General features: G+C 37.4%; 1 non-coding gene across 1 annotated transcript; it reads left to right on the forward strand.

Moving 5' to 3' along the window:
* The first annotated feature begins 1322 nt into the window (after positions 1-1322).
* Positions 1323-1428, forward strand: LOC123574346 (U6 spliceosomal RNA). The gene has a single exon (XR_006699214.1). It is a non-coding gene; the product is annotated as a U6 spliceosomal RNA (small nuclear RNA).
* Positions 1429-21067: the final 19639 nt, after the last annotated feature.

Consider the following 21067-nt stretch of genomic DNA (forward strand, 5'->3'; position numbering starts at 1 on the left):
AATCCTCCTGATATACGTGTTACAGGAAAGGGGTCCCGATCCAGACCCCAAGAGAGGGTTCTTGGATGTCACACAAGAAAGAATCCAGGGCAAGTCCATATAGTAAAGTGAAAGCAAGTTTAATAGGAAAGTAAAAAAATAAAGAATGGCTACTCTATAGAGAAACACCAAGGGCTGCTGGTTGCTTATTTTTATGGTTAATTGTTGATTATATGCTAAACAGGGGATGTATTATTCATGCCTCCCCTTTTTAGACCATATAGGCTAACTTCTTGATGCTGCCATGGCATTTGTAAACTGTCATGGTGATGGTGGGAGTGTAGCAGTGAGAAAGACCAGAGGTCACTCTTGTGGCCATCTTGGTTTTGGGGGGGTTTAGCCGGCTTCTTTACTGCATCCTGTTTTATCAGCAAGGTTTTCATGACCTGTATCTTGTGCCAATCTCCAATCTCATCCTGTGACTTAGAATGTCTAACCATCTGGGAATGAAGCCCAGTAGATTTCGGGCATATTTTACCTAGCTCCTATTCAAGATGGAGTTCCTGTGGTTCAAACGCTTCTGACATATGCAGTAAAAGGGAGTCGAAAGTATTATTTTCAGATTGATCATACCACATACATTCAGCAAAATATGAGTCCGACATACCAGAAATGATAATAGAAACAAAAATAAATTTCAGTGGAGTTAATGAGTACAATTAACTCATATTTTGAATTTGCACATTCAAAATATGAATATAGACATATTTTTTTTTCCTTTTTTGGAATGTGTTATGTTAAAGAGAACCTTTGGACAGATTAAACTTAAGAGAGTTTAACTGAGCTAAGAATAATTCATGAATTGTGCACCACCACCACACTCCCCTTACAGACAATAGAAGTGAAGAATAGAAACAGTTACATTGGTTACAGCCTGGCATTTGTCTTATGCTAACACTGTTGGAAAAGTTCATCACTTTTGGCTGAAACTTGCTGATTTGTATAAGAATAGATTACTGTCTGTTTAAACATCCATTTAAGGTTACAGTCCACTATGTATGAAGGAACTTTTAAGCTGAACTTACAAGGAGGTTGCTTTAGGCTAAATTTAATTTAACAGTTGTATGAACTGATATATGGAAACATACCTACTATTGTCTGAACATAAGTGAACTTGCACTTACAGTATAACAAATTATGCCACTTGAAGAAGGCAATGGCTAGTAAGGTTGAAGTGTTGACAATAACGGGCTGCAGTGTATCTTGAAATAAACACTTATTCATTGGGAGAAGTAAAATAAATTTTTTAACAAAAATAAAACCACTGAAAAAATAAAATTTGAGTGCTCCCTTCAGCAGTACATATATAAAATTGGAACGATACAGAGAAGATTAGCATGGCCTCTGTGTAAGGATGACATGCAAATTCGTGAAGCGTTCCATAATTTTGGCCAGGATCATCCTGATACAAAAACCTGGCAGAGACACAACAAAAAAAGGAAACTTCAGGCCAATATCCCTGACAAGCATTGATGTGAAAATCCTCAATAAAATACTGGCAAACCGAATCCAGCAGTATATCAAAAAGCTTATCCACCACTATCAATTTGGCTTCATTTCCAAGATGCAAGGCTGGTTCAGCATATGCAAGTCAATAAGTGTAATCCATCACATAAACAGAACCAATGACAAAAACCACATTATTATATCAATATATGCAGAAAAGACCTTTGATAAATTCAACATCCCTTCATGATAAAAACTCACAATAAACTAGTTATTGATGGAACATATCTGAAAATAATAAGACCTATTTATGACAAACCCACAACACATGTAATACTGAATGAGCAAAAGCTGGAAGCATTCCCTTTGAAAACTGGCACAAGACGAGGATCCCCCTCTCACCACTCCTATTCCACATAGTACTGGAAGTTCTGGCCAGGGCAATCAGGCAGGTATTGAAATAGGAAGAGAGGAAATCAAATTATCTTTGTTTGCAGAAGACATGATTCTATGTTTAGAAAATCCAATAGTTTCAGCTCAAAGACTCCTTAAGCAGATAAGCAACTTCAGCAAAGTCTCAGGATACAAAATTAATGTGCAAAAATCACAAACGTTCCTATACACCAACAATAGACAAGCAGAGAACCAAATCATGAATGAACACTCATTCACAACTGCTACAAAGAGAATAAGATAACTAGGCATACAGCTAATAAGGAACATGTAGGACCATTTCAAGGAGAACTAAAAACTACTGCTCAAGGGTATAAGAGAGGATACAAACAAATGGAAAAACATTCCACCCTCATGGATAGAAAGAATCAATATCATGAAAATGGCCATACTGCCCAAAGTAATTTATAGATTCAATGCTATTCCCATCAAACTACCACGGATATCCTTCACAATATTAGAAAAAAATACTTTAAAATTCACATGGAACCAAAAAAGACCTTGCATAGCCAAGAGAATCCTAAGCAAAAGGAACAAATTTGGTGCATCATGTTACCAGACTTCAAACTATACCACAAGGCTACAGGAACAAAAACAGCAGGGTACTGGTACAAAAACAGACAAATAAACTAATGGAACAGAACAGAGAACTCAGAAATAAGACCATACATCTGCAACCATTTCATCTTCAACAAACATGACAAAAACAAGTAATGAGGAAAGAATCTCCTATTTAATAAATGGTGCTAAGGAAACTGGCTAGCCGTATGTAGAAAACTGAAATTGGACTCTTTCCTTACACCTTATAAAAACATTAACTCAAGACAAATTAAAGACTTAAATGTAAAATCACAAACCATAAAAAAACCTAGAAGAAAACCTAGGCAATACCTTTCAGGACACAAGCATGGGCAAAGACTTCATGACTGAAACACTAAAAGCAATTGCAATAAAAGCTAAAGTTGACAAATGAGATTTAATTAAACTGAAGAACTTCTGCACAACAAAAGAAACTATCATCAAAGTGAAAACACAACCCAGAAAATGAGAGAAAAATTTTGGAATCTACCCATCTGACAAAGGCCTAATATCCAGAATTTACAAGGAACTTAAACAAATTTACGAGAAAAAAAATAAACAACCCCATCAAAAAGTGGGTAATGGATATGAACAGGCACTTCTCAAAAGAAGACATATATGCAGCCAACAGACATAAAACAAAGCTCAACATCACTGATAATTAGAGAAATGCAAATAAAAACCACAATGAGATACCACCTCATGCCAGTCAGAATGGTGATTATTAAAAAGTTACAAAACAAGAGATGCTGGCGAGGTTAGGGAGGAAATAGGAATGCTTTTACACTGTTGGTTGGGATGTAAATTAGTTCAACCATTGTAGAGGACCGTGCGGTGATTCTTCAAGAATCTAAAACCAGAAATACCATTTAACCCAGCAATCCCATCATTAGATATATATCCAAAGGAATATATATCATTCCATTATAAAGATACATGCACACATATGTTTATTGTAGCACTATTCACAATATCGAAGACATGGAACCAACCAAACGCCCATTAATCATGGTCTGGATAAAGAAAATGTGGTACAAATACACCATGGAATACTATGCAGCCAGCCATACAAAGGAATGAGATCATGTCCTTTGCAGGGATATGGATGAAGCTGGAAGCCATCATCCTCAGCAAACTAACATAGGAACAGAAAACCAAACACCACATGTTCTCACTCATAACTGGGAGCTGACCAATGAGGACACATGGACACAGGGAGGGAAACAACACACACTGGTGCCTGTCAGTGGCAGGGTTGGGGAGCAAGGGGTGGGAGAACATCAGGATAAATAGCTAATGCATGAGGTGCTTAAAACTGGCTGGGCATGGTGGCTCATACCTGTAATCCCAGCACTTTGGAAGACTGAGGCAGGAGGATCACGAGGTTAGGAGTTTGAGACTAACCTGGCCAACACAGTGAAACCCCGTCTCTACTAAAAATTAAAAAAATAAAAAAAATTAGCTGGGTGTGAGAGCACACACCTGTAATCCCACCTACTTGGGAGGCTGAGGCATAAAAATCACTTGAACACGGGAGGCAGAGGTTGCAGTGAGGCCAGATTGCACCACTACACTACAGTCTGGGTGACACAGCGAGACTCCATTTCGAAATAAACAAATAAATAAACCTCAAATGATGGGTTGATAGGTGCAGCAAACCACCATGAAACATGTATACCTATGTAACAAACCTGCACATTCTGCACTTGTATCTCATAACATAAAGTATAAAATCAACAAACAAAAGATTTCTAAATGCAAGTAAAGCCCAAAGCTGCAGCAGCCATTTTGATGTCATGAGGGTAACAAACCTAAAAGTGAATGTCAACATGCTGAATATAGTAAGCACAATGTTACATAGAAACTGTCTTTGATTATGTTGCTGAGGTGCTGAAATAACCAAAGTAGGGGGAAAAATGTATTTTACTGTTAACTTTCATGCAATGTTGCTGCTGAAAAATCTGTTATGCCTTTGTATAACACAATTTTAAAAAAAATTAGAACATTTTATTTGTAATAAATTAAAAAATGATTAAATTTCTTGTTAATAACTATTAAAAAATAAATAAATAAATACAATTTGAATTTGACCCACAGGGCTTGATCTCAACTGAGGAATTTGACCTGCAGGGACAAATTGTTCACTGGAAGAATCAATGGAAGAATTTGACCTACAAGGACAAATCGTTCAATTGTTATAAAATTTTCAGTATTTCTAAGGTTATGATTTATAAACACTATAAATTAAAATTTTAACTTCATTTGTTAGTAAATATAGTTTTTTTAATGAAGAAAGTCTTTTTATTTTGTTTTATTATTATTATTATACTTTAAGTTCTAGGGTACATGTGCACAACATCCAGGTTTGCTCCGTGTGTATACATGTGTCATGTTGGTGTGCTGCACACATTAACTCATCATTTACATTAGGTATATCTCCTAATGCTATCCCTCTCCACCCCACCCCCACCCCATGACAGGTCCTGTTATGTGACGTTCCCCACCCTGTGTCCAAGTTTTCTCATTGTTCAGTTCCCACCTATGAGTGAGAACATGTGGTATGTGGTTTTCTGTCATTGCGACAGTTTGTTCAGAATGATGGTTTCTAGCTTCACCCATGTCCCTACAAAGGACATGAACTCATCCTTTTTTATGGCTGCATAGTATTCCATGGTGTATATGTGCCATATTTTCTTAATCCAGTCCATCATTGATGGACATTTGGGTTGGTTCCAAGTCTTTGCTATTGTGAATAGTGCCGCAATAAACATATGTGTGCATGTGTCTTTATAGCAGTATGATTTATAATCCTTTGAGTAGATACCCAGTAATGGGATAGCTGGGTCAAATGGTATTTCTAGTTCTACATCCTTGAGGAGGCACCACACTGTCTTCCACAATGGTTGAATTAGTTTACAGTCCCACCAACAGCATAAAAGCGTTCTTATTTCTCCACATCCTCTCCAGCACTTGTTGTTTCCTGACTTTTTAATGATCACCATTCTAACTGGTGTGAGATGGTATTTCATTGTGGTTTTCATTTGCATTTCTCTGATGGCCAGTAATGATGAACATTTTTTCGTGTGTCTGTTGGCTGCAGAAATGTATTCTTTTGAGAAGTGTCTGTTCATATCCCTTGCCCACTTCTTGATGGGGTTGTTTGATTTTTTTCTTGTAAATTTGTTTAAGTTCTTTGTAGATTCTGGATATTAACCCTTTGTCAGATGGGTAGATCGTAAAAAATTTCTCCCATTCTGTAGGTTTTCTTTTCACTCTGATGGGAGTTTCTTTTGCTGTGCAGAAGCTCTTTAGTTTAATTAGATCCCATTTGTCAATTTTGGCTTTTGCGGCCATTGATTTTGGTATTTTAGTCATGAAGTCCTTGCCCATGCCAATGGCTTGAATGGTATTGCCTAGCTTTTCTCTCTCTCTCTCTCTCTCTCTTTTTTTTTTCTTTGAGATGGAGTCTTGCTCTGTTGCCCAGACTGGAGTGCACTGACACGGTCTCGGCTCACTGCAACCTCCACCTCCTGGGTTCATGCCATTTTCCTGCATCAGCCTGCTGAGTAGCTGGGACTACAGGTGCCTGCCACCATGGCCGGGTAATTTTTTTGTATTTTTAGCTTGAAGGGGATGGCATTGAATCTATAAATTACCTTGGGCAGTACGGACATTTTCACAATATTGATTCTTCCTATCCATGAGCATGGAATGTTCTTGCATTTGTTTGTGTCTTCTTTTATTTCATTGAGCAGTGGTTTGTAGTTCTCCTTGAAGAGGTCCTTCACATTCCTTGTAAGTTGGATTCCTAGGTATTTCATTCTCTTTGAAGCAATTGTGAATGGGAGTTCATTCATGATTTGGCTCTCTGTTTGTCTGTTATTGGTGTATAGGAATGCTTGTGACTTTTGCATATTGATTTTGTATCTGAGACTTTGCTGAAGTTGCTTCTCAGCTTAGGGAGATTTGGGGCTGAGACAATGGAGTTTTCTAAATATACGATCATGTCATCTGCAAACAGGGACAATCTGACTTCCTCTTTTACTAATTGAATACCCTTGATTTCTTTCTCTTGCCTGATTGCCCTGGCCAGAACTTCCAACACTATGTAGAATAGGAGTGGTGAAAGAGGGCATCCCTGTCTTGTGCCAGTTTTCAGAGGGAATGCTTCCAGTTTTTGCTCATTCAGTATGCTATTGGCTGTGGGTTTGTCATAAATAGCTCGTATTACTTTAGATACATTCTATCAATACCTAGTTTATTGAGAGTTTTTAGCATGAAGGGTTGCTGAATTTTATTGAAGGCCTTTTCTATAAGATAATCATGTGGTTTTTGTCTTTGGTTCTGTTTATACGCTGGATTATGTTTATTGGTTTGCGTATGTTGAACCAGCCTTGCATCCCAGGGATGAAGCCCACTTGATCATGGTGGTTAAGCTTTCTGATGTGCTGCTGGATTTGGTTTGCCAGTATTTTACTGAGGATTTTTGCATCGATGTTCATCAGGGATATTGGTCTAAAATTCTCCTTTTTTGTTCTGTCTCTGCCAGGCTTTGGTATCAGGATGATGATGGCCTTATAAAATGAGTTAGAGAGGATTTCCTCTTTTTCTATTGATTGGAATAGTTTCAGAAGGAATGGCACCAGCTCCTCTTTGTACCTCTGGTAGAATTTGGCTGTGACTCCGTCTGGTCCTGGACTTTTTTTGGTTGGTAAGCTATTAATTATTGCCGCAATTTCAGACCTGTTATTGGTCTATTCAGGGATTCAACCTTTTCCTGGTTTAGTCTTGGGAGGGTGTATGTGTCCAGGAATTTATCAATTTCTTCTAGATTTTCTAGTTTATTTGCATAGAGGTGTTTATAGTATCCTCTGATGGTAGTTTGTATTTCTGTGGGATCAGTGGTGATACCTCCTTTATCATTTTTTTTTATTGCATCTATTTGATTCTTCTCTCTGTTCTTCTTTATTAGTCTTGCTAGCGGTCTATCAATTTTGTTGATCTTTTCAAAAAACCAGCTCCTGGATTCATTGATTTTTTGAAGGTTTTTTGTGTCTCTATATCCTTCAGTTCTGCTCTGATCTTAGTTATTTCTTGCCTTCTGCTAGCTTTTGAATGTGTTTGCTCTTGCTTCTCTAGTTCTTTTAATTGTGATGTTAGGGTGTCAATTTTAGATCTTTCCTGCTTTCTCTTGTGGGCATTTAGTACCATAAATTTCCCTTTACACACTGCTTTAAACGTGTCCCACAGATTCTGGTATGTCGTATCTTTGTTCTCATTGGTTTCAAAGAACATCTTTACTTCTGCCTTCATTTTGTTATGTATCCAGTAGTTATTCAGCAGTAGGTTGTTCAGTTGCCATGTAGTTGAGCTGTTTTCAGTGAGTTTCTTAGTCCTGAGTTCTAGTTTGATTGCAGTGTGATCTGAGAGACAGTTTGTTATAATTTCCATTCTTTTACTTTTGCTGAGGAGTGCTTTACTTCCTACTATGTGGTCAATTTTGGAGTTAGTAAATATAGTTTTTAAACAGACATGTTTTACAAAAATTGTTTCTGAAGTTTTTCTCATTGACAAAATGAAGAATATCTAAACTTTTTAATAATGATTGTATGTATAATATTAAATTTCTGTCTAGTGCCTGAAAAAATATTGTGCTGTTACATTGATTTATCTAAAAAAATTACAGTATTTGATTTTAAATTGTATGACCAGAATTTACTTCTTAGAACCCAGTTCATATTTTTGTACGTATCCTTACTTTGTGTTTGTTGGGAGGCAGAGCTTTACACTTCTTTTACGTCTAATTCAAATTATTACAGAAATGTAAGTGGTCACCTAGTCTTTCTCTCAATCTTCCATTTGTAGACTATCTTCCATTTTTCTGTCATAGCTATTTCCCTAAAACAAATATCCAATGCGCAGTGTCATCCTTCTGTTCACAAATCTCCATTGACTTCTTGAAGCTTACATTGTTTAAAAAAAAAAAAAAAAAAAAAAAAAAAGGCCAGGTTTTGTGTCTGATGCCTGCAAACTCAGCACTTTCGGAGGATGAGGCAGAAGGACCACTTGAGCCCAGGAATTCTATAACAGTTTTGTGCAACACAGTGCGACCCCATTTCTACAAAAAATAAAAAAGCTGTCTGAGCATAGTTGTGTGCACCTGTGGTGCCAGTTATGTAAGAGGTTGAGGTAGGAGGATCGCTTGAGTCCAGGAAGTTGAGGCTGCAGTGAGCCATGATTATGCCCCTGTACTCCAGCCTGGGTGATAGAGTGATACCCTATCTCAAAAAATAAAAAAAATTAAAAAATGGAAAAAAGAAGATAGATATTCACTGTGATAACAATGATCCTTGTGAAAGCCCAGTAAGAAAGACTATTCAGTTCACAGTGATGAATATAGAGACCACTGCAATGGGATTTTGCAGTGGGAAAGAGAGATTGGGTTTAACTAAGCGTGGGCAATGTGGATACAGCATGACTAAGTGGTCATTTAGAGCCAAGGACAGGATAAGGGTCAGTGGATGGAAAATTACTAACAGGAAATATCAGAGGTCAGGGGGATTCTGGCTAAACTGACCTAGCAGGATTCCAGCCAAAGACAGGCTAGAGTGATCAGACATTACCTGGGAGATGGTGGAGAATGAAAAACCACATCCAATACCAAGGATGATCAGATATCAAAGGTAGAATTTCTTGCTCAACTGATCTAGCAAGATTTTTAATAAAACTGAATTTTACAAGGAAATGCACAGAGGATTTTCAAAGGCCTGATTAAAGTTTCGTCAAGCAAAAAAAAAAAAAAATCAATAAACATCAGAGTCCAAACTCCTTGCTATGCTTGTGATCTTGGCCTGGCACATCACTAATAGTCTTGTTTTGTTCTTCTTCTACCTCCATGAATCCCTATTCCCTCCAAAATAACATTAAAATTCAATAGAAAGATACTTAAATTCTGGCTCCTCAAGCACACATACAAATTCACATACACACACAGACAAATACCCCACTGACTTGACCATAGTCAACTCTACCTTCTTTGCTTATCAGGACACTTCTCCTTTCATCCTTTATTTGGACCACAGTGGACTCCCTGTCAATTTCCAAACACGCACGTGTTTCCTCTGTCTATTTATTTGACACTCTTACCCTCAGTGCCATCTGTATGACTCAAAATCTTATACTTACTTCAGAACAAAGCCTACATGAAACCCTTTCAGAAGCACTTTGTTGGATTATTTCTTCCAAAATTATACTCTCATGAGACTTGTTTTTAATAAACCCTTATAATATTCTCCACTCATTACTTTTGATATTAGAGTAACAAATTTGACTACCTTGCTGATAGATTGTAAACATTGCAAAAGCAGAAATTATTTCACTCATTTTTCTCTCCTCTACAGTAAAATAATAATTTAAATATTTAATGAATGATGAATACAAATTTTATTTACATAAAACAATTATGTAAATTCTCTAGAATTTATATAAATTTAATTCACTACATTTCAGGAATCTTTTGGAAGTAAATCAAATAGAATATAATTATAGAAGGTATATGCATTTCATTGAAATGTCTTGTATTTTATCTGAAGATACTGCAATCACTTTGGCATGAATAAGAAATTAATTCACAAGAAGACTAAAGAATATACCAAAAATCTACATTGGGTCCTTATTATTTTATAGTAAGAAGATCACAATAGGCTATTGACTGATTTATCTAGATATGTAGAAACCTATAAGGTAAATCCTCAAGTAACTCACAGCCCAGCTGAGTGTTGTAACACAATGCTGTGTACCTCCTTCCACCTCCTGAATCAAGTGTCATGACTCTGCTACCTAAATCATGGACCCCCGCTGAAGTACTGGCCTTCAAACTCCTCATAAGCCAGTCTGTATATCTCCAAATGTATCACTCACTACTTCTTTACTTCACTTACTCTTTACAGTAAGTGAATTATTTACTTTCAAAAGTTGATCTAGTATTTTCCCCATAAAATATGCCACAGATTCCTGGCTCTGCTCCATGACTTACTTCATTCCTACCACCTGGAAAGCCTTTGACTTTTCTCTCCTTTCATTAAAGTTTATCTCTTCATGGAAATTTCACTTAAATGGAGTAACCCACACTGATGCTTCTCTACCCTGAACTCTTAAGGAATTTATTATCTGAACTCTTAATTAGTCAAATACACAATGAGTACTATGTTGCAATTTAATTTTTCCATGGAAATGCCTTTTCTGCTGAAAGAAATTTTAAGAATGATTTTTTAAGTTATCTTCAATATTTTTAAAATGGCTTTAATAGCTTTCTAAAATATGTTTAGAGAAATGTAAGTATATGAATTAAAATACCTGAGAGAATATTTTCTTTTTAAATTGTTTATTAGGTGCTATTTTTGGTGGGTAGCTAAATAAATGATGAGATATGGGCTCTGTACTCCAAGAGTTCATTATCTAATAATAATAAATAAAGGAATTGAAATTAAGTAATGAATATCATAATAAATATATATACAAGCTGCACTAAAGCTAATCTGAATAACTTTTCTTAAACTTGGGAGGGAGAAAATGTATGCAACATTACTCAATAAGTCTTCAAATATAGGCTTTCAGACAGATAACATGGCAAAAACATTTGAATCGGATGTGTCAAAAGTAGAAAGATAATCAAAGGAAATATGGAAATATGCAGACCTCCCATTTTTAGTGAAGTCTGACACACAGTAGGTACTCATGAATTCATAATTGAATGAGTAAAAGAGTGGCTTATAAGAGGTCGGTGAAGGGCCCAGACAAAAATCAACTTAATGAACAGTGTGTACCAAACTCTTTGTTTATAACACATCATAATCTCATTAGATATGTATGCCCATTTTACAAATTAGGAAACTAAAGAAGAGGGAAATAATCTTGTCCCAATTAAGGCTAACACGGTGAAACCCCATCTCTACCAAAAAATACAAAAAAACTAGCCGGGCGAGGTGGTGGGCGCCTGTAGTCCTAGCTACTCGGGAGGCTGAGGCAGGAGAATAGCCTAAACCCAGCAGGCGGAGCTTGCAGTGAGCCGAGATCCGTCTCTGCACTCCAGCCTGGGTAACAGAGTGAGACTCCGTCTCTAAAATAAAATAAAATAAAATAAAATAAAATAAAATAAAATATAAAAAATAATAATAATAATATGGAGAAGCAGTATTCATCCTCAAATTCATCTAATTCCAGTCATATAGCTTTATTATTCATCACCCTACTTCTCTACTTGCTACTGAATTATAAAAAAGATGGCATGTGCAGAGAAATACAAATATAGCTGAGTCACTATTTGTGAGAGAAGCTGCTGAGGAGTGCAAACGAGGAACGTATTAAAATGCAATTGTTTTGGTGTAAAAAATAGGGTCTAACTAAAACATTGGGAGTTTTAAAAAGAGGGTGATGTCATCCTATTTAGGGGTAGAATGTATAGAACTGGGAAATAGGTTGGCTGCGATGAGCAAATGAAAATGCAAATTTTAGGGCAATGCCCATGTTTTAACGTATCCCACAGGTAGCAATGTCTTTAATTTAGAAAATAAGTTTAGGTGGAAAAGTAGATTTAACCTGAAGAATGTGTTAACTAAGGAGGAATAGTGCGTAGTAGCGGATACTTCTATACACACTGCCAAAATTTAGGTCTGTACCTCAGCAAGGTGGGACACAGAGAATCAGGGGTATACAACTAGTCTTTGAAGCAATGGGTTTGGATGAGTTCACATAGAGGTTTGGATACAGATTTTAAAAAGCTTCATGATCATCTAGGGTTTAGAGGTTCTTAAATTGCTAAGGAACAGCCAAAGTAACTGGCAAAAATAGAGAGGTAATAGTTTCACGGAACAAAAGAGGTAGAGAGTTTCAAAGCAGAAATCCTCAACATTGTAAGTTGTTGGGATTCATTCAGGATGGTGGCAGAAATATTAAAGGGAAATATTAAGAAAAGTTATAGGGAATACTCACAAACGTTTTTGGAAGGCCGAAAGGTTACATAGCTTGTAATAATTGAACAGGCTGAAGGCAACCCGTTCTTACCTTAGAGCATTAGGTCATAGGGTAAATACTAGGGACAATACAGGCTTCCGCAGTTAAGTCTGTTTACCCCACCTCATTAACTAATCTTTAAACCAGATGGCCTCCTCCGGAGGAGGTCGACCAGGAAAATTGCCCGCCTAATGGTATTTATTTTAGACCTCAGTAGCTGAACTTTATTCATTCATAGAACTACTCTCTTAACCACGTTAATTATCCACAAGTGTGTTTACTCAAAGCTTCTGTTGTTAATTCTATACTAAATAAATGGCTGGAGTGCGAGCTGCTCAGGGCCGCGGCTGCCATTCTTTACAGGACTCTCCTTGGAGTCTGTGAGTGGTCTCGGACCCTCAGCTGGGCTGGCCAAGCAGAATATCTGTGTGTCAGTGTACTTTATTCATCCATCCCCTGGTCAGGGGTCTGAAAGGGATAGACTCCCCGCAGCCATTGCCCCCACGAAAGGAGTGCTGCCTCAGTAAGTAGTTGCAGTTTTGTTAGAAGCTGAAATAAAATTTAAGATAGAAAATATTGGGAGGTTGAGGCGGGCGGATCACGAGGTCAAGAGATGGAGACCATCCTGGCTAACAAGGTGAAACTCCATCTCTACTAAAAATACAAAAAAATTAGCTGGGCGTGGTGGCGGGCGCCTGTGTTCCTAGTTACTCGGGAGGCTGAGGCAGGATAATGGTGGGAACCTGGGAGCGGGAGCTTGCAGGGAGTCAAGATCATGCCAGTGCACTCTAGCCTGGGCTACAGAGCGAGACTACGGAAAAAAAAAAAAAAAAAAAAAAAAAAAAAAAAAAAAAAGATATAAAAAAATGGAGAAGGCATTGGTGACATAAGAGCAATTGCAGTATACCTAAATAGGAGCTGCAGTTGGATGCAGTCTAGCACTGATGGAATAATCTTTGAAGTAGCTTGCTTGTGAAAATAGAGGGTAAAACAGGAAATTGTCCAGATCTGTCAGATCTGTATTAGTAAAATAGTAATCTCCTAAGCATCAATCAGGCCTTAAGGTGTCATCTAAAAAAATAAATTTGTGTCAAATCCTGACTTGGATCTGAGTTTTCCAAAGCATGACAATTTTTTGCTTGGTCAATAATTACTATTTTTTATATTGGATAAAGTGGTTTTTCCAATACCTTAATACCATCTCTTCTATTAATACATTATCTTATTGCAATTTATTTTGGTTTTTCAGAATCTGAACCCCATTTTGCATGGACAATTCTCCTCTTAAACATCTTTGTTGGAGGCAAAATTCCCTTAAAGGCGAGGATACAGGCACCAAACTGTGTCACAATTGATTGTCTTAGAAGGCCATAAACTTTCAGTCAGGAGGTAATAACACACACAAAAAAAGAAGTCCTAGAAGTAACACCTATTTTTAGGTAGTGACCGTAGCACCAACTTGAAGTTTGCAGAGATAGTACCAGGGTTGACATTTGTTATAGCATTCAATGGCAAAAGGCAGCTTTATTGGCTATACGAAGTACAGTTTTTGTACCTGTGAATATTGGGACAATTGTGTATACAGTTTTGGGTGTCATCTCAGAGTTCCTCAAAGTTTGTTTCTTATGAATTCTTATTTATCTAAATTACCTATTTTCTTTCTGCTAAACGGGGTAAACTTAATTTATTTGACATGAATTTAAGAAGCTTAACTAGTCAAATTTTAAATAACTAGTAGGCTATTTTTTTATAAGTTTTGGGTTTATGGAAAAATTGAACAGAAAGTAAGAACTTCTAACCGGTACCCTCAGTTACTGCTGTTATTAACATGTCTAGTTACTGTGGTACAGTTATGATTGATGAACCAATGTCGTTACATTATTTTTATTTTTATTTTTATTTTTTATTTTTTTTATTTTATTTATTTATTTATTTATTTATTTTTTTGAGACGGAGTCTCGCTCTGTCGCCCAGGCTGGAGTGCAGTGGCCGGATCTCAGCTCACTGCAAGCTCCGCCTCCGGGGTTTACGCCATTCTCCTGTCTCAGCCTCCTGAGTAGCTGGGACTACAGGCGCCCGCCACCTCCCCCGGCTAGTTTTTTGTATTTTTTAGTAGAGACGGGGTTTCACCGTGTTAGCCAGGATGGTCTCGATCTCCTGACCTAGTGATCCGCCCGTCTCGGCCTCCCAAAGTGCTGGGATTACAGGCTTGAGTCACCGCGCCCGGCCGATACATTATTTTTAAATAAAGCATAGTTTACATTAAGAGTCACTGTTGGTATTGTACATTCTGTGGGTTTGACAGAAGTATAATGACATGTGTCTGCCTTGACAGTGTCGTACAGAATAATTTTTCTGTCTTAAAAGTCTTTCTGCTTCATCTGTTCACCCTTCTTTCCCCCATAATCCCAGGCAACTACTGATCTTTTTACCCTTTCCTTAGTTTTTTTTTTTCTTTTCCAGAATATCATGTAGTTAGAATCACAGTATCTAACATTTTCAAATTGACATCGTTCACTTAACGACATTTATTTAAGGTCCTCTATATCTTTTGATAGCTTGATAGCTTCTTTCATTCTCTTTCTTTTCTCTCTTTCTTTCTTTTTTTTCTTTCTTTTTCTTTATTTCTCTCTCTCTCTTCCTTTCTTTTCTTTGAAGTAGTGTTTCACTTTGTATCACAGACTGCAATGTAATGGCATGATCATAGCTCACTGCAAACTCGACCTCCTGGGCTCAAGACATTGTCCCACCATAGTCTTCCCAGTCACCGGTTCCAGCCACCATACCCAGCTATGTTTATTTTTAATTTTTTTTTTTTTTTTATGTTTTGTAGAGACAGTGTCTCACTATGTTGCCCAGGTTGGTCTCAAACTCCTGGGCTCAAGCAATTCTTCTGCCTTGACCTCCCAAAGTGTAGGGATTACAAGCATGAGCCATTGCATCTGGAAAGCTTATTTCATTACATTGGTAAAAAACTGTATGAATGTACCATAGTTTGGTAATTCATTCACTATTGAGGGACATATTGGCATGTTCCAAGCTTTGGCAATTATAAAAAAACACTGATATAGCATTCATGTGCATGTTTTGTGTGTACATACATATATTTTCTTTTTTTTTTTTTATTATACTTTGAGTTCTAGGGTACATGTGCATAATGTGCAGGTTTGTTACATATGTATACTTGTGCCATGTTGGTGTGCTGCAGTCATCAACTCATCAGCACCCATCAACTCGTCATTTACATCAGGTATAACTCCCAATGCAATCCCTCCCCACTCCCCCCTCCCCATGATAGGCCCCGGTGTGTGATGTTCCCCTTCCCGAGTCCAAGTGATCTCATTGTTCAGTTCCCACCTATGAGTGAGAACATGCGGTGTTTGGTTTTCTGTTCTTGTGATAATTTGCTAAGAATGATGGTTTCCAGCTGCATCCATGTCCCTACAAAGGACACAAACTCATCCTTTTTTATGGCTGCATAGTATTCCATGGTGTATATGTGCCACATTTTCTTAATCCGGTCTGTCACTGATGGACATTTGGGTTGATTCCAAGTCTTTGCTATTGTGAATAGTGCCGCAATAAACATACGTGTGCATGTGTCTTTATAGCAGCATGATTTATAATCCTTTGGGTATATACCCAGTAATGGGATGGCTGGGTCAAATGGTACATCCAGTTCTAGATCCTTGAGGAATCGCCATACTGTTTTCCATAATGGTTGAACTAGTTTACAATCCCACCAACAGTGTAAAAGTGTTCCTGTTTCTCCACATCCTCTCCAGCACCTGTTGTTTCCTGACTTTTTAATGATTGCCATTCTAACTGGTGTGAGATGGTATCTCATTGTGGTTTTGATTTGCATTTCTCTGATGGCCAGTGATGATGAGCATTTTTTCATGTGTCTGTTGGCTGTATGAATGTCTTCTTTTGAGAAATGTCTGTTCATATCCTTTGCCCACTTTTTGATGGGGTTGTTTGTTTTTTTCTTGTAAATTTTGTTTGAGTTCTTTGTAGGTTCTGGATATTAGCCCTTTGTCAGATGAGTAGATTGCAAAAATTTTCTCCCATTCTGTAGGTTGCCTGTTCACTCTGATGGTAATTTCTTTTGCTGTGCAGAAGCAATTTAGTTTAATTAGATCCCATTTGTCAATTTTGGCTTTTGTTGCCTTTGCTTTTGGTGTTTTAGACATGAAGTCTTTGCCCATGCTTATGTCCTGAATGGTACTACCTAGGTTTTCCTCTAGGATTTTTATGGTATTAGGTCTAACATTTAAGTCTCTAATCCATCTTGAATTAATTTTCGTATAAGGAGTAAGGAAAGGATCCAGTTTCAGCTTTCTACTTATGGCTAGCCAATTTTCCCAGCACCATTTATTAAATAGGGAATCCTTTCCCCATTTCTTGTTTCTCTCAGGTTTGTCAAAGATCAGATGGCTGTAGATGTGTGGTATTATTTCTGAGGACTCGTTTCTGTTCCATTGGTCTATATCTCTGTTTTGGTACCAGTACCATGCTGTTTTGGTTACTGGAGCCTTGTAGTATAGTTTGAAGTTAGGTAGCGTGATGCCTCCAGCTTTGTTCTTTTGACTTAGGATTGTCTTGGAGATGCGGGCTCTTTTTTGGTTCCATATGAACTTTAAAGCAGTTTTTTCCAATTCTGTGAAGAAACTCATTGGTAGCTTGATGGGGATGGCATTGAATCTATAAATAACCTTGGGCAGTATGGCCATTTTCATGATATTGATTCTTCCTATCCATGAGCATGGTATGTTCTTCCATTTGTTTGTGTCCTCTTTTATTTCACTGAGCAGTGGTTTGTAGTTCTCCTTGAAGAGGTCCTTTACATCCCTTCTAAGCTGGATTCCTAGGTATTTTATTCTCTTTGAAGCAATCGTGAATGGAAGTTCATTCATGATTTGGCTCTCTGTTTGTCTGTTACTGGTGTATAAGAATGCTTGTGATTTTTGCACATTAATTTTGTATCCTGAGACTTTGCTGAAGTTGCTTATCAGCTTAAGGAGATTTTGGGCTGAGACAATGGGGTTTTCTAAATATACAATCATGTCATCTGCAAACAGGGACAATTTGACTTCTTCTTTTCCTAACTGAATACCCTTGATTTCTTTCTCTTGCCTGATTGCCCTAGCCAGAACTTCCAACACTATGTTGAATAGGAGTGGTGAGAGAGGGCATCCCTGTCTTGTGCCAGTTTTCAAAGGGAATTTTTCCAGTTTTTGCCCATTCATTATGATATTGGCTGTGGGTTTGTCATAAATAGCTCTTATTATTTTGAGGTACGTTCCATCAATACCGAATTTATTGAGCGTTTTTAGCATGAAGGGCTGTTGAATTTTATTGAAGGCCTTTTCTGCATCTATTGAGATAATCATGTGGTTCTTGTCTTTGGTTCTGTTTATATGCTGGATTATGTTGATTGATTTGCAAATGTTGAACCAGCCTTGCATCCCAGGGATGAAGCCCACTTGATCATGGTGGATAAGCTTTTTGATGTGTTGCTGAATCTGGTTTGCCAGTATTTTATTGAGGATTTTTGCATCGATGTTCATCAATATCGATGATATTGGTCTAAAATTCTCTTTTTTTGTTGTGTCTCTGCCAGGCTTTGGTATCAGGATGATGTTGGCCTCATAAAATGAGTTAGGGAGGATTCCCTCTTTTTCTATTGATTGGAATAGTTTCAGAAGGAATGGTACCAGCTCCTCCTTGTACCTCTGGTAGAATTCGACTGTGAATCCATCTGGTCCTGGACTTTTTTTGGTTGGTAGGCTATTAATTATTGCCTCAATTTCAGAGCCTGCTATTGGTCTATTCAGGGATTCAACTTCTTCCTGGTTTAGTCTTGGAAGAGTGTAAGTGTCCAGGAAATTATCCATTTCTTCTAGATTTTCCAGTTTATTTACATAGAGGTGTTTATAGTATTCTCTGATGGTAGTTTGTATTTCTGTGGGGTCGGTGGTGATATCCCCTTTATCATTTTTTATTGCATCAATTTGATTCTTCTCTCTTTTCTTCTGTATTAGTCTTGCTAGTGGTCTATCAATTTTGTTGATCTTTTCAAAAAACCAACTCCTGGATTCATTGATTTTTTGGAGGGTTTTTTGTGTCTCTATCTCCTTCAGTTCTGCTCTGATCTTAGTTATTTCTTGCCTTCTGCTAGCTTTCGGATGTGTTTGCTCTTGCTTCTCTAGTTCTTTTAATTGCGATGTTAGAGTGTCAATTTTAGATCTTTCCTGCTTTCTCTTGTGGGCATTTAGTGCTATAAATTTCCCTCTACACACTGCTTTAAATGTGTCCCAGAGATTCTGGTATGTTGTATCTTTGTTCTCATTGGTTTCAAAGAACATCTTTATTTCTGCCTTCATTTCGTTATGTCCCCAGTAGTCATTCAGGAGCAGGTTGTTCAGTTTCCATGTAGTTGAGCGGTTTTGATTGAATTTCTTAGTCCTGAGTTCTAGTTTGATTGCACTGTGGTCTGAGAGACAGTTTGTTATAATTTCTGTTCTTGTACATTTGCTGAGGAGTGCTTTACTTCCAATTACGTGGTCAATTTTGGAGTAAGTGCGATGTGGTGCTGAGAAGAATGTATATTCTGTTGATTTGGGGTGGAGAGTTCTATAGATGTCTATTAGGTCTGCTTGCTGCAGAGATGAGTTCAATTCCTGGATATCCTTGTTAACTTTCTGTCTCGTTGATCTGTCTAATATTGATAGTGGAGTGTTGAATTCTCCCATTATTATTGTATGGGAGTCTAAGTCTCTTTGTAAGTCTCTAAGGACTTGCTTTATGAATCTGGGTGCTCCTGTATTGGGTGCATATATATTTAGGATAGTTAGCTCTTCCTGTTGTATTGATCCCTTTACCATTATGTAATGGCCTTCTTTGTCTCTTTTAATCTTTGATGGTTTAAAGTCTGTTTTATCAGAGACTAGTTACATACATATATTTTCAACTCATTTGAGTAAACACTAATGAGAGGTGAAGCCGCCTCAGCTTCCCCTTTGGGTGGGGACTTGGAGAATGTTCTGTCTAGCTAAAGTTTTATAAACGCACCAATCAGCGCTCTGTAAAATGGACCAATCAGCACTCTGTAAAATGGACCAATCAGCTCTCCGTAAAATGAACCAATTAGCAGGATGTGGGTGGGGCCAAATAAGGTAATAAAAGCAGGCCACCCTAGCCAGCAGCAACAACGTGGTGAAGTACCCTTGCATGCTTTGGAAGCTTTGTTGTTTCACTATTTGCAGTAAATCTTGCTGGTGCTCACTCTTTGAGTTCACACCACCTTTATGAGCTGTAACACTCACCACAAAGGTCTGTGGCTTCACCCCTGAAGCCAGCCACAACACGAAGCCAGCCACAACACGAACCCAGGGGGAGGAACAAACAACAACTGATGTGGTGCTTTTATGAACTGTAACACACATGGCGAAGGTCTGCAACTTCACTCCTGAAGTCAGCAAGACCACCAACCCAACAGAAGGAAGAAACTCTGGACACATTCAAACATCAGAGGGAACAAACTCTGGACACCATCTTTAAGAACTCTAACACTCACCGCGAGGGTTCGTGGCTTCATTTGAAGTCAGTGAGACCAAGAACCCACGAATTCTGGGCACACTAAGAAGCACAATACATAGAATTAATGCATTTTTATACCAGAAAATTATCTAGTATCATTCCGTGAATGAAAAATAATCCAGATAGAAAAATGCAATCAATTATTACTACAGTCAGTATTTATATTTTATACAGTCTTAAAGAGCATTAAATTAATACCAAACTATTGCTCCTAGGAAAAAATGCAGGATTAGGTTTCTCTGGTCACATTTTGGTCAACTTATCAATACATAACCTTGTTTATATGTGTTTCTCTATAAGGTCACCTTATTTGATATATATTGCTGATTAACATTAAACTCACAGCCAATAGTACTATAACTCATGTCTGAACAAAGCTTATCTAATGCATATTTGTTTCTACAAGGTAAATTAGTTTGCTTGTGCTTTGGCACTAGATAGTACTTCAGCACTATGTTTGGAGGCCATTTTAAACTATAAAATCACCAAAAAAAAAAAAACCCAAAAAACCCCCAAAAATGCTAAAAATACGGCTACGAAAAGAACACTTAAGGAGTTTGCAGTATAAGAGCTCTTATGCTGTTTTCAAGATAGGAGACAATACATGAAAGTGGAGCGTCTCCTTGTTTGACCTCAGCTGGGAGTGTGTGTGTTAGAGAATTCAAAAGTTTTTCACCTTTCTGTGTGTATCTGAAAATGACTACAAAAGTTTCAGAGTGTTCATTTTGAGAACAAATAAACTTTAGAAAGCTGTTCATTTCGTAAATAAAGAATCTCTGAATAATGAAGATCCACTATTTCGTACATATAGAATCTCGAAACAATGAAGATCAACCATAGAAACTCCTGGAAAGGTTCCAGGATTTATAACACATATTACTCATGACACACATTTAATGGAACTTTTCTCTAGCAAAATTTTGCCTATCCATTATGG

Source organism: Macaca fascicularis, chromosome 6, assembly GCF_037993035.2.
Source record: "Macaca fascicularis isolate 582-1 chromosome 6, T2T-MFA8v1.1".
Taxonomy (NCBI): domain Eukaryota; kingdom Metazoa; phylum Chordata; class Mammalia; order Primates; family Cercopithecidae; genus Macaca; species Macaca fascicularis.